The following is a 12,876-nucleotide window of genomic DNA, read 5'->3' on the forward strand; positions in this document are numbered from 1 at the left end:
CTACACCTTGCCTAACGGCTTAACCACCGACCTAACAAAGGGGGAGGGTGATGCTTACCGGCATCGGAGACAAGGACGACGTAGGGGGAGCCATGGCCAACAGCAAAGGGAGCACCAGATCCGTCGTAAATACTGCCGCCTCTAGTGCAGATCTGAAATGGCAGCCGCCGCCGGTGGTGAGACAGTAGGGAAGAAAGTGGCTATGGGTGATCGAGTAGAAAGGGGGTGAGGCTAATTTGGCGTCGGGATGGCACACCAGATTTCCCATCTCCCGCCACCCCTCTCGCCCTCGCGTCGCACCCGCCCATGCGACCTCACGCCGCACTCAACCTGGCTCGCTTGAAACTGCCGATCCGAGCGTTTCTAGCGAGGCAGGCTGTGGGCTGCTTTGCGAAGCGTGCGATGTAGGCCCAACAGTGAAACTAGGCAACCAAATATGCCCCTTCCTTCCCGCGCGGGTGAAAGGATGTGGATGTCGCCTAGAGGGGGGTGAATAGGCGCTTTAAAATAATTAAGGTTTAGGCTTGAAAAAATGTGGAATAAAACTAACGTTTAATATGTCAAGCACAAAACCTCAAACAACTGGGCTCACCTATGTGCACCAACAACTTATGCTAAGCAAGATAAACAACTAAGTGATAGCAAGATATATGACAAGAGACAATATGGCTATCACAAAGTAAAGTGCATAAGCAAAGGGTTCGGGTAAGAGATAACCGAGGTACGCGGAGACGATGATGTATCCCGAAGTTCACACCCTTGCGGATGCTAATCTCCGTTGGAGCGGTGTGGAGGCACAATGCTCCCCAAGATGCCACTAAGGCCACCGTAATCTCCTCACGCCCTCGCATAATGCAAGATGTCGTGATTCCACTAAGGGACCCTTGAGGGCGGTCATCGAACCCGTACAAATGGCAAACCTTGGGGGCGGTCACCGAACCCGTACACGTGGAAACCCTTGGGGCGGTTACCGGTACCCGTACAAATTGCTCGGGGCAATCTCCACAACCTAATTGGAGACCCCGACGCTTGCCCGGAGCTTCACACCACAATGATTGAGCTCCGAGACACCACCAAGCTTCTAGGACGCCAAAGCATCCACGAAGAACAATATCTAGGGTACTAAGTACCAAAGGTAATAAGCTTCTCAAACTTCACTTCCACGTATCACCGTGGAGAACTCAAACCGATGCAACCAATGCAATGGAAAGAACACACGAAGTGGTCAAGTCCCTCACACTCAAATCCCTCCACAACAACGAAAGCTATGGAGAAATATGAGAGGAAGAACAAGGAGCTCACTAAGAACTCCAAGATCTAGATCCAAGGGGTTCCCCTCACATAGAGGAGAAAGTGATTGGTGGAGATGTGGATCTAGATCTCCTCTCTCTTTTCCCTCAAGAACAAGCAAGAATCATTGGAGGGATTGAGAGTAAGCAAGCTCAAAGAATGTCAACAATGGAGGTAGAACAAGAGCTCAATGGATGGATAAGGCCAAGGGGGAAGAAGACCCCCTTTATATAGTGGGGGAAGGAATCAGACCGTTACCCCCACTTACAGCCCGAGCCCAGCGGTACTACCGCTGACCCTCCGGCGGTACTACCGCTGGCTGCAGCGGTACTACCGCTGAGCCCATGGTAGCGCAAAGATACTACCGGGCCAACCACCGCCAAGAAAGTCTTCGCAAAAATGTCCGACGCAGTACAACTGCAAAGATGACGGTACTAAAAACTTGGAGCGGTACTACCGCTGGCCAGGGGCGGTACTACCGCTGGGACAGCGGTACTACCGCCAGCTCTAGCGGTACTACCGCTCGCCACTGAAACTGCCATAACTTTCGCATACGAGCTCCGAATCGAGCAAACCCAAGCTTGTTGGATTCAGGACGACAAGAGCTATCCAAACAGCTTGTTGGAAATCTTAAGACCATGCAGATATGAAAATGCCAATGATATAGAGATGTAAGTCCTCTATGAATGAAGAACCGGCAAAAACTCCAACATCGAAAACATCATAGTAGATGCATATGGACTCCGTTTTCGATGAACTCGAGCTTGTCACGAAGATGACCATAAGCTCTAAAACTCACAAAGAGAAACACCAAAAAGAACCAAGAAGTATGATGCAAGGATGCAAATGATTTGAGCTCTCAACGAACGATACGATCAAGCTACTCACTTGAGAGCCCCCCTTGATAGTACATCAATCTATCCTAAACAGAAAACCTATCAAGGGCAAACCTATACCTTGCACCTCGTCCTCTTGAGCTAGATGATGATGATCTTGGCTTCCTCAAGATGGACCACCTTTCTTGATTGCGTTGGCTTGATGAAGACTAGTTGATTGCTCCCTCATACTCACTATGGGTGTGCCACTCTTCAGCATATCTTCACAAGTCCATTGCCACCACAATGGACGGCAAGCTTCAAGCATGATATCTTCGTGCTGATCCACTTGAACTTGCACATCGCAATCTTGATGACGATCACAACTTGATGTCATACTTCATGGGTTGTATGAGATCTTCCCTTTGACGCAAGCCCATGGAAACACACCTAACCCCCACATAGAACTCTCACAAAGACCATGGGTTAGTACACAAACACGTAATGGACAATGCTTACCATACCATGGGATCATTTGATCCCTCTCGGCACATCTTGTAAGCTTTGTGTGTTGATCATCTTGATTTACTCTTTGTCTGAGATCTTGATCAACCATGTGTCTCTATGACCATTCTTTGGATAATACCTTGAATACCATCTTGGTCATCATATAAACTCCTTGAACCCAACAGATGGACTTCAAGAAGTGCCTATGGACAAATCCTATAAATTAAACTTAAGGCAACTATTAGTCCATAGGAATTGTCATCAATTACGAAAACCACATATGGAGATATATGCTCTAACAGAGGGCCTGGTTCGGCTCGATGCGGGGAACCAAACACGCCCATGGTGTCCAAGCATAGAGATGAATAAGGTGTCTCGACACATGATAGTGATTCCATTAGCAGCCTCCATATCATATATGGAGCGCGCTTCATATGGAGATGAAGACTGCCGAGCCAAAGCGCAAACATAGAACTTCCATAAAAGCTATCTTCATATAAGAGAATCTATAGCTGGACCCCCTCAAATGACCCCTCATACGCCCGTGGACGCGCCCGGTAATGATCAACAGGAGATAGAAAGAAAAAAGTGACCCAACCGGACTCCTCGTATCATCCATATACGTCTGAGCTATCCGTGAACCCTCATATCCATTCCAAATATGAAGACGATATGAGGGCTCGTGGACGCACCCAGGTGCGCCCGATCAGTTTGTCACATATGAGGCGACCCCACCCCGAACCACATTTTTCTTTTCTTTCTTTATTCTTTTCTTTCTCTCTCTTCCTCTTCATCGAACTTGCAAGTAATCGGATATATCAAGAAGAAAATGAGGAGTGTGGCTGCGCGGACGCACAAATAGAAAAAAAGCCCGGTCACTGACCAAACGCGTCTGCGGACGTTTAGGGGGTCATATTTGCAATGCCCGGCTGTGGATGCTCTAATGGGACTAATTCGTTAATAAGACATGTTTTTTCTCGAATCTCCAATGCATAGTTTTCAGTCAAACTTCAGTATGGTGGCAAGGGACCATGATCACAACAACGAGGACAAGGAACATTGTGACGGCGTACCAATGATCCCAACGATGATTTCGTCATTAGCGATTCGTTTCTAGCTATGATTTCAACTTCAGAGTGTTGATTCCAACAACGACGATTGAATCCGATGACAATGCTCAAAATTGTGAGAAGCACTATGAGAAGCATCCACATGGATGCCCGATCTAATGCTTCTCACAATTTCAAACATCGACATCGATTTCAACCTTGGGGGTGCCGATTCCGGCAGCGACAACTCGATTTCGATGGTTATGCTTGAAAACGTAAGATGCAAATGTATATCCATTGATTCATGCTTTCATTTTCAAATATCGACATCGATTTCATGTTCGGGGTGCCGATTGAGGTAGCGGCACTCGATTTTGACGGTTATGGTTGAAAACGTGAGATGCAAAGAATCGATGTATCTCCATTGATTCCTGCTTACATTTTCAAACATCGACTTCAACCTCGGTTGCTGGTTTCAGCAGCAGCAACTCGACTTTGACGTGCTTGAAAATGTGAGATGCAAAGTATCCATGTATCTCCATTGATTCCTGCTTACATTTTTAAACATCGTTTTCAGCTTCGGGGTGCTGATTTCGGCAGTGGCAACTCGATTTCAACGGTTATGCTTGAAAACGTGAGATGCAAAGAATCCATGTAGCTCCATTGGTTCCTGCTTACATTTTCGAGGACCGCTTTCAGCTTCGCGGTGCCGATTCCGGCAGCTCCAACTCGATTTCGACGGTTATGCTTGAAAATGTGTGATGCAAAGAATCCATGTATCTCCATTGATTCTTGCTTAAATTTTCAAACACCGACATCAATTTCAGCTTCGGGGTGCCAATTCCGGCAGTGGCAACTCAATTTCGACGGCTATGCTTGAAAACGTGAGATGTAAAGAATCCATGTATCTCTAGTGGTTCCTGCTTACATTTTCAAACATCGACATTGATTTCAGCTTCAGGGTGCCAATTCCGGCAACGACAAGTCGATTTTGACGGCTATGCTTGAAAACGTGAGATGCAAAGAATCCATGTATCTCCATTGATTCTTGTTTACATTTTCAAACATCGACATCAATTTCAGCTTCGGGGTGCTGATTCCCGCAACAACAACTCAATTTCGACGACTATGCATGAAAACATGAGATGCAAAGAATCCATGTATCTCCAATGACTCCTACTTACATTTTGAAACATCGACCTCGATTTCATTCCTTCACACATCACACATCTTCGTAAAGTCGCTGATTTCATTTCATGTAATGGAAAATTTGTGCTAACCATTTTGGAGACACGTACAATAATCCTTTCAAAATTCATTATTTCTCCCAAAATGACTGGCTTAATATTTACTAGAAGTTTTCCTTCTCCAAGATCACCAGGTCACCGACGATGATAGTGGACGATGTGGGCGGCTAGAAGGGAAGGGGAGGGTGTGGGTGGCGAGAAGGGAAGTGGAGGTCATGCTGCACTTTATAGTTGCGACCGCCGAACAACGAAAGAAAATGGTAGTCAAATTATCATGGACCACGCTCGAGGCTAGGAAGAAGGTGAAACTCCCCTTGCACGCGAGTGGTTGGCGGATGGAGCGTGCTCCAAACCAACGCCCACAACATCTAAATATGAAGGCCTATAGGCTGGATATGGAGCTTGACCGGACCGGCAAAATCTAGGGCCTGTGCGAAACTAAAAAAAATGAGGCCCTATCTCACTAAAAAATAAGCTAATGAGCAATTATACGAATCAGACTAATGTTTTTTTATGATGACCCAACTATGTATTATTAAAACATAAGATAAAGAAACGAATAAAATAAATTTGAAGTTATAAAGTAGCATATATCAATTGAAGATCATGCGTCAATGTTTGGATATTAGACAAATCGTCTAACTCACCTAATTTTGGTCCTGTCCGGTTGAACTGTTATACTATAATCTTTAACTGAGGAGGTAAAAAACGATTTCTAATGAAGTAATGATCCCTACCAAAAGTTAGCTAGAAAATTCTGTGAGAGATCGATCCGACAAGGCGATGACTCTAAAATTTGGGAGAGGAAGCTACGAAGGCAACAGTGGCAGCGGCTTGAATCCAATCGATCTTATGAGGCAAAGTTGACAAGACGATCTTGTTTCCTATAGCAAAGTAGAAGCGACTGTTGTTGCGGTCTCCAGATCGAGAGACAAGACGCTCCCGATGGACTTTTGTAGCGATCCTGTTTTTTGACTGACGATAGTGTTTCCATATTATCGATCGAGTTGTTTCCTTTTTTTTTGAGAAATATCGATCGAGCACTAACCCTCCTGCGCTCGATGGCCTCAACTCAGGTCTAGATACAACGTTTAGGATTTTTCTTTTTTGAGTAATACTATAATGTGTATATATAAATTTGAGCCTTTAAAAATTATAGGCGCTGTGCGGGCCGTATATTTTATACCACTACTGGCCTGGTTCTGTATGGAGCGCCCTTCATAAATTATGACTATTCAAGGACGCATGACAACTTTGATAGAGTGCGATTTTGGTCAAAAATCACCATATCAACGGTTATTAATGATTTCGTTTAAGTCTTTCTAAGTTTGATCCCCTAAATAACAGATGTGTATTAGATGGGCATGAAACAGAAGCTAGAGGGCCCAAGCCGTAGCACACGAGAAGGAAGTGGAGGCTGGAATGTGATTCCATAACACCAGAGTATGCCGGCCATAATAACCACTTGTTTTCTAGGTCAAGCACTCCGTTTCAAGCCATTCGTACTTTCGTAGCACACGCTTGGACTGCATAGACTTCATGCGTTGGTATTGGCACCGCACAACAGTCAGGTCCCTTTCCTGCCTTGATCAAAATGAGAACCCAACCGACTTTGGTGCTGCCATTTGTGTCATGTCTTGATCACAGGCCATTTCGGGTCCCGTTCGATCCGTTCATCCATTCTACCAAAGATTATGATGGCCTTTAAACCTCGATCTCGCAGTCAACGTCATTGTGCAGCGAGCCTAGGAAAACAGCGTGCACTGTGTTTGTCATGAGCTGTGGACGAAATTTAGCTGTACGCAGAAGGATTGGCTGTAAGTTGACGCGCTGCCTTTCTCATGGTCCCGGGGCCGGCCTAGCTAAAAGGATGGAAAATACGGGAGAGACCACAAATCCACAGGCACAAAGAGAAGTGGTGTTGAGTGTTGACAGGTATACGATGCCTCCAATTGCCCGCCATGCGCCGCTGCTTTTCTTGGTCGACATGTTAATCAAGGAGCTCACTCCTGTCATTGGCATCGCCTCGGATTGCATTCGGTGGCGCGAATGCGCCGTCTCTTTCTCCAGCAAAATCAGCTGTCAACTCTGGACTTATCTCCTGCCTTACTTTCCAAACCAACTTAACCGATGAGAGGATAATGAAACGGATGCTAAAGTAGGGTTTTCTTTTTTCCTTTCTGAACATGCACCATGGTCAGGCAGGGATTCGAAGTTGCTGTTTCTGAACTTGTATCATTCAGAAACGCCAATTGCAACTAATAATAAGGTAACGAAAGAAGAGAAACTGAACAAAGATAACAGGAGTGACACTCGAGGGAAGCTTTGCAAAGATAACAGATGACCGGTGCCGAGTGCCGACAGACCATGTCCATATTTCCTTTCCTTTGCTTATCGGTGCCAAATTCATCTGGAAGACACTTATCCTGTGCATATTGTGTCCATCCCCTTACCTAATGCGTACGTAGATTTGATGCAAGGAAAAGGATGAACTCTCCCCCCCCCCCCCCCCCCCCCCTCTGAAGCATCTACAAGAACCAGCCAAACGATGCGGCTGGCTGCGACAGGCCGCATGCGGCACGGCCAAACCAAATTGTTCTTGTCTCGCTCTTTCTGCATAAAGCTGCAAGCAAGCCATTGTCTCCTACAGTACTTACTAAGATTGCATCCCTAGGAAAAAGCTTGTTAGGTCGTCTTGTCCATATATTCATATGTGGCTGGCTGCTCTATGAAAGTCCCATGTGATGGTGTACTTTACTTGTTATGGCCAGGCAAAAGTAGGTCCAGGTCTTATACGTTGCATGGCAATGCCACTCAATTTTATTGAATGACGACTTGGATTCTCTGGATACGACCACTCGATCAGAATGCAGTGTATGTGCCATAATTTGAAGCTTATACAGATGTGGGCTCCTCAAACTGTTAATTGTCCGGAGAAAATGATATGATGCTCTCAGTGAATTGACATGATGTCCCCTGTGTAACAAACGGTCCATTTGAATTGTTCTGTTTTTATGATGGGGAAACGCATGAATGATTGGATCATACAAGACTGTACAAAGTTTCCAATAAATGGTTGGAATAGTACCTCTCAGTTCTTGCATTAATTTAGGCTAGTCTATCACGAAAATGATTGAACGGTTATCTGGTAAGGTGATTGAGAATCAAAGACTAGCAAATGGTTTAAGCTATAGATGTGTTGGCGTAGATGGAAAGAAAAAGGTAAGTCATGTCTAATTCATAGCCGAGTTATGCTACATTATTCTTCCTACTGGAGCAAGCCACAAAAAACGTGATAATTTTTTTGGTCCTCCTCCATAAAAGATGCCACATGATGCTTCGCAAAATTTGACACTGGCGCAAAACGAAGATGGGTACTTCTTTTGTGTTTTCCATAGTTGTAGGGTTTCGCTCACATTTTTGCCCGTTCACATAATCTATTGTGTTCTGGACTATGTTTATCTTGGAAACTTTCAATCCCAAGATCATATAATCCCCGAACGCGTGGTATTAAAAAATCTCCCCTAGCGTAGGCTAGGGTTTATATCCTTGCGGCGACTCCCCGCCGTAAGTTCACCTTTCCATCGATTCTTGCCGTCCCACGGATCGATCGTCACCGATCCCTTTCACCCAAACCCCCCTACTGTCGCCTAGGTTACCCGGCCGACGGTGTTTAGGGTTGCACGTGGTGCAGTTTCTTGGCCGTTCGTCAAGGCGTCGGCGTCAGACGCGTTCTCGTCCACAAATCGTGGATCCCAAGGGAAAGATGATGACTTGGGTGAGTTCTTTGACAAGTTAGATCTGCAGGAGGAGGAGTCCGAGGATGTTGTGGTCGAAGAGGAAGCCCCGGAGCTGCTAAACGAGATTCGGTGGATAGCCCTAGCTAGGGTTCAAACCACGAAGACCTTTAGCCAAGCGGCCTTCTACAAAGACATGCGCTCAGCGTGGAATTGCTCTCAGGCTGTTCGGTTCAGGCCAATAGGCCCCAATCTTTTTGTGATTCAGGTGTATTGTCTTGGTGATTGGGATCGGATCATGGACCAAGGGCCATGGCTGTTCCGCAACATGGCGGTCCTGCTAACCCAGTATGATGGATTCACAAAAGCTGAAGAGGTGCCAATAATGTATATGCCAATCTGGCTCCAGATCCACAAGTTGCCAGATGGTTACTGCAGGCACGAACTAATCATGAAGCTCTTGCGATCTGTCGGAGAGGTGCTGGAAACCAGGATCAATGGTAATTCTCGTGGGGATTACGTGAGGGTCAGGGTGCGACATGATATCAGTAGGCCCCTTACTAGGTTTGTCAGCATAGTTAAAGGGAAGAACCGCAGTGTGTACGCGGTGAGGTATGAGAAGCTTGCAAGATTTTGTAGCGTCTGTGGCATCATTGGGCATGAGCATAAGGAGTGCGGCAATGGGGTTTTTGAAGAGAAAGATCTCAAATTTGGTGATTATCTGAATGCAGAACCTCCGGGTCGTGTTCGACGGGATTGGGAAGGGAACCGGAGTGGGAAAAAGTTCCATGCTGATATACCAGCTCCCAAACCAGCAGCAAGGAAGACTGAAGAACTGGGTGATGGGGAGTTAAAGGACACGGCGTCTAGTCCGCATAAACCATCCCAACCTATTGATATGGACCTCGACAAGACATCCCGCAAGCGACTGATGATGGAGGAAGGGGTAGTCATACCCCAGGAAGAAGGTTTATCTATCCAGGCTGGAGGACGGCTTCTTCTCACTGATGGCAAAGAAACGGGCGAGGCAACGTCTCCGAGTAACAGCTCGGGGGGTAAAAGAGCTAAACTAACTGGTGAACAAGCAACATCTGAAAATCTTTCGGCGGGCTCCCAGGCGGAGCGCCGCCAGTCCCAATGAGTCACCTATTTTGGAACTGTCGGGGGTCAGGAAACCGCCGAACAGTTCGTGAAGTTGGGGCTCTTGTAAAAGCCCATTCCCAAGCTTGGTTTTTCTTGCGGAAACACGACAGCCAAGCTCGAAAGTTGAGAGAATGAAGTGGAAGCTAAGATTGAGAGGTTTTTCTTGTGTGGACTGTGATGGTAGGGGGGGGGTGGTTTGGCACTCTTCTGGGATAAATCTCTCCAGGTGACAATTCTTGACTCTTGCAAAAGATACATTGATGTTAGCATAGTTGATCAAGGCTCTGGGAAAACTTGGAGGTCCACCTTCGTATATGGGGAACCACGTGTTGAACGGCGCCATCTTATGTGGGAACACTTGATCAGATTGAAGGGGATCTCAGCCCTGCCGTGGGTAGTTTGTGGAGATTTTAATGAGGCCTTGTGGCAACACGAACACTTTTCGAGAACCACAAGAGGTGAGAACCAGATGGAAGCCTTTCGAGACACCTTGTTTGTCTGCGAGCTGATAGACCTAGGGTTTTCGGGAGCTCCTTTCACATACGATAATGGCCAAGTTGGGCAGGGTAATGTCAGGGTGAGGCTAGACCGGGCATGTGCAACAGATGAATGGCGGGAGGAGTTTCCGTATGCAAAGGTGCAACATCTGATCTCCCCCCGCTCCGATCACTGCCCTATATTGCTTGCCCTGGATATCACCGAGGATCGCAGGCGCAAGGGATCTCCAAATATGAGATCATGTGGGAGCGAGATAAAGCACTCCCTGATATAGTTTCGCGGGCGTGGTCGCGGTCACGCCCCGAGGGTGATTTGGGTAGTGTGGCCAAGTCTCTGAAGACGGTCATGACAGATCTTCGGAAGTGGAGTAAGGAAACTTTTGGACAGGTGCAAAAGCAAATCAAGAACTTGCGGACGGAGTTAGAAACATTGCAGCTCAATAGTACGGATCGTATTCTAATCCGTCAGAAGATGGCAGCCATGGACGAACTATTATATCAGGAGGAGATGATGTGGCTGCAGCGGAGCCGTATCGTCTGGATAAAGGAGGGAGATCGAAATACAAACTTCTTTCATCGACAAGCTGTGTGGCGAGCTAGGAGAAACAATATTCGGAGACTACAGAAGGTTGATGGGTCGTGGTGCAACTCCCCATCCGATATGGACCGTATGGCCGCTTCTTATTTCAAAGAGGTGTATACGAAGGACCCGACGATAGTCCCGGAGGCAGCCCTTGAGGTGATAGAACATAAAGTGTCGGGTGCAATGAATGAGAGCTTGCTTGCACCCCTATCTGACAAGGAGATATCCGATGCGCTCTTCCAAATTGGTCCATTGGAAGCACCATGCCCAGATGGTTTTCCGTCCCGTTTCTATCAGAAGAACTGGAGTAGCCTCAAGGAAGAAATTTTTGCAGCGGTTAGACAGTTCTTCACCACTAGTCATATGCCAGAAGGTGTCAATGATACTAGCATTGTTCTGATTCCAAAGATCCAACACCCGGCCTCGCTAAAAGACTTCCGCCCTATATCCTTATGCAATGTGATATACAAGATAGTGTCCAAATGCATGGTAAATCGCCTCAGACCGTTCCTTTCAGAGCTTATTTCTGAGAATCAAAGTGCTTTCATCCCAGGTAGATTAATCTCAGACAATTCCATTATTGCCTTTGAGTGTATCCACCATATCCAGTCCTCTCCAGGGAACAAGGATCTTTGTGCCCTTAAGCTAGACTTATCAAAGGCTTATGACCGAGTTGATTGGGATTTTCTGGAGCAAACACTCTTGAGATGGGGTTTTGCTCCACGATGGGTTAAGCAAACCATGGAGTGTGTTCGGTCGGTGCGGTATTCAGTGAAGTTTAATGGACGTCTACTGGAGCAGTTCTCCCCCTCACGTGGTCTAAGACAAGGTGACCCATTATCACCCTTTCTTTTTCTGTTCGTAGCTGACTCCCTATCATCCCTGATAAATAAAGCAGTCCAAGAGAGGGGCCTAGAAGCGATCAAAATATGTAGAAGAGCCCCAGCTATCTCACACTTGTTATTTGCGGATGATTCTTTGCTTTTCTTCAATGCAACTACTGATTCGGCATCGATAGTTTCGGATGTTTTGAGCACTTATGCCTCAGCTACGGGTCAACTTATAAACCCCTCTAAGTGTTCCATCCTATTCTCCGAAGGCTGTCCATCTGAAGTTGCAGAGCAGATTAAGTTGATCCTGGGTATCACACAACAGGAATTTGAGCCAAGGTATTTAGGTTTACCAGTACCAGAAGGGCGAATGCATAAAGGACGCTTTGAATCTTTGCAATCAAGATTGAGTAAGTGCTTGGTGGATTGGAGTGAAAAATACTCTTCCTTTGCGAGTAAGGAGGTCCTTATAAAGGTTGTCGCCCAAGCTATCCCGGTCTATGTTATGAGCATCTTTAAGCTGCCTCTCTTGGTTTGTGATGACATAACTAGAATGATGCGACATTACTGGTGGGGAGTGGAGAATGGGAAGAAGAAAATGGCTTGGGTTGCTTGGGAGCGCATGACACTTCCTAAAGCCCAAGGAGGTATTGGTTTCCGAGATATGCGTGCCTATAACCAGGCATTGTTAGCAAAGCAGGCCTGGAGACTTTTAACATCACCAGATTCGCTGTGTGCTCGACTCCTCCGAGCAAAGTATTTTCCTAATGGCAATCTTATGGATACAGTATTCCCAGGTAACAACTCAACAGTTTGGAAGGGCATTGAGCACGAGCTGCAATTAGTTAAACGTGGAATGCTTTGGCGGGTTGGCAATGGGGCAAGTATTCGAGTTTGGAGGGATCCTTGGATCCCTCGGGGTCCTCCATTTACTCCTATTCTGCCTAAACGAAACTGTCGTCTCAACAGGGTTCAGAACTTCCTTGATGAACGGGGGAATTGGCAGCTAAACCTGCTCCACCAGCACTTCTGCCAATCAGATATCGAAGCTATTCTGAAGATACGAACCTCCTCTAACCAACAGGACGACTTTATCTCCTGGCCTTGGGATAAATCGGGTAATGTTACAGTCCGGAGTGCCTACCATTTTGCTATGTCTCCGGTAAGGGAGCAGGTTA

This window comes from Hordeum vulgare, chromosome 7H, assembly GCF_904849725.1.
Source record: "Hordeum vulgare subsp. vulgare chromosome 7H, MorexV3_pseudomolecules_assembly, whole genome shotgun sequence".
NCBI classification, from domain to species: domain Eukaryota; kingdom Viridiplantae; phylum Streptophyta; class Magnoliopsida; order Poales; family Poaceae; genus Hordeum; species Hordeum vulgare.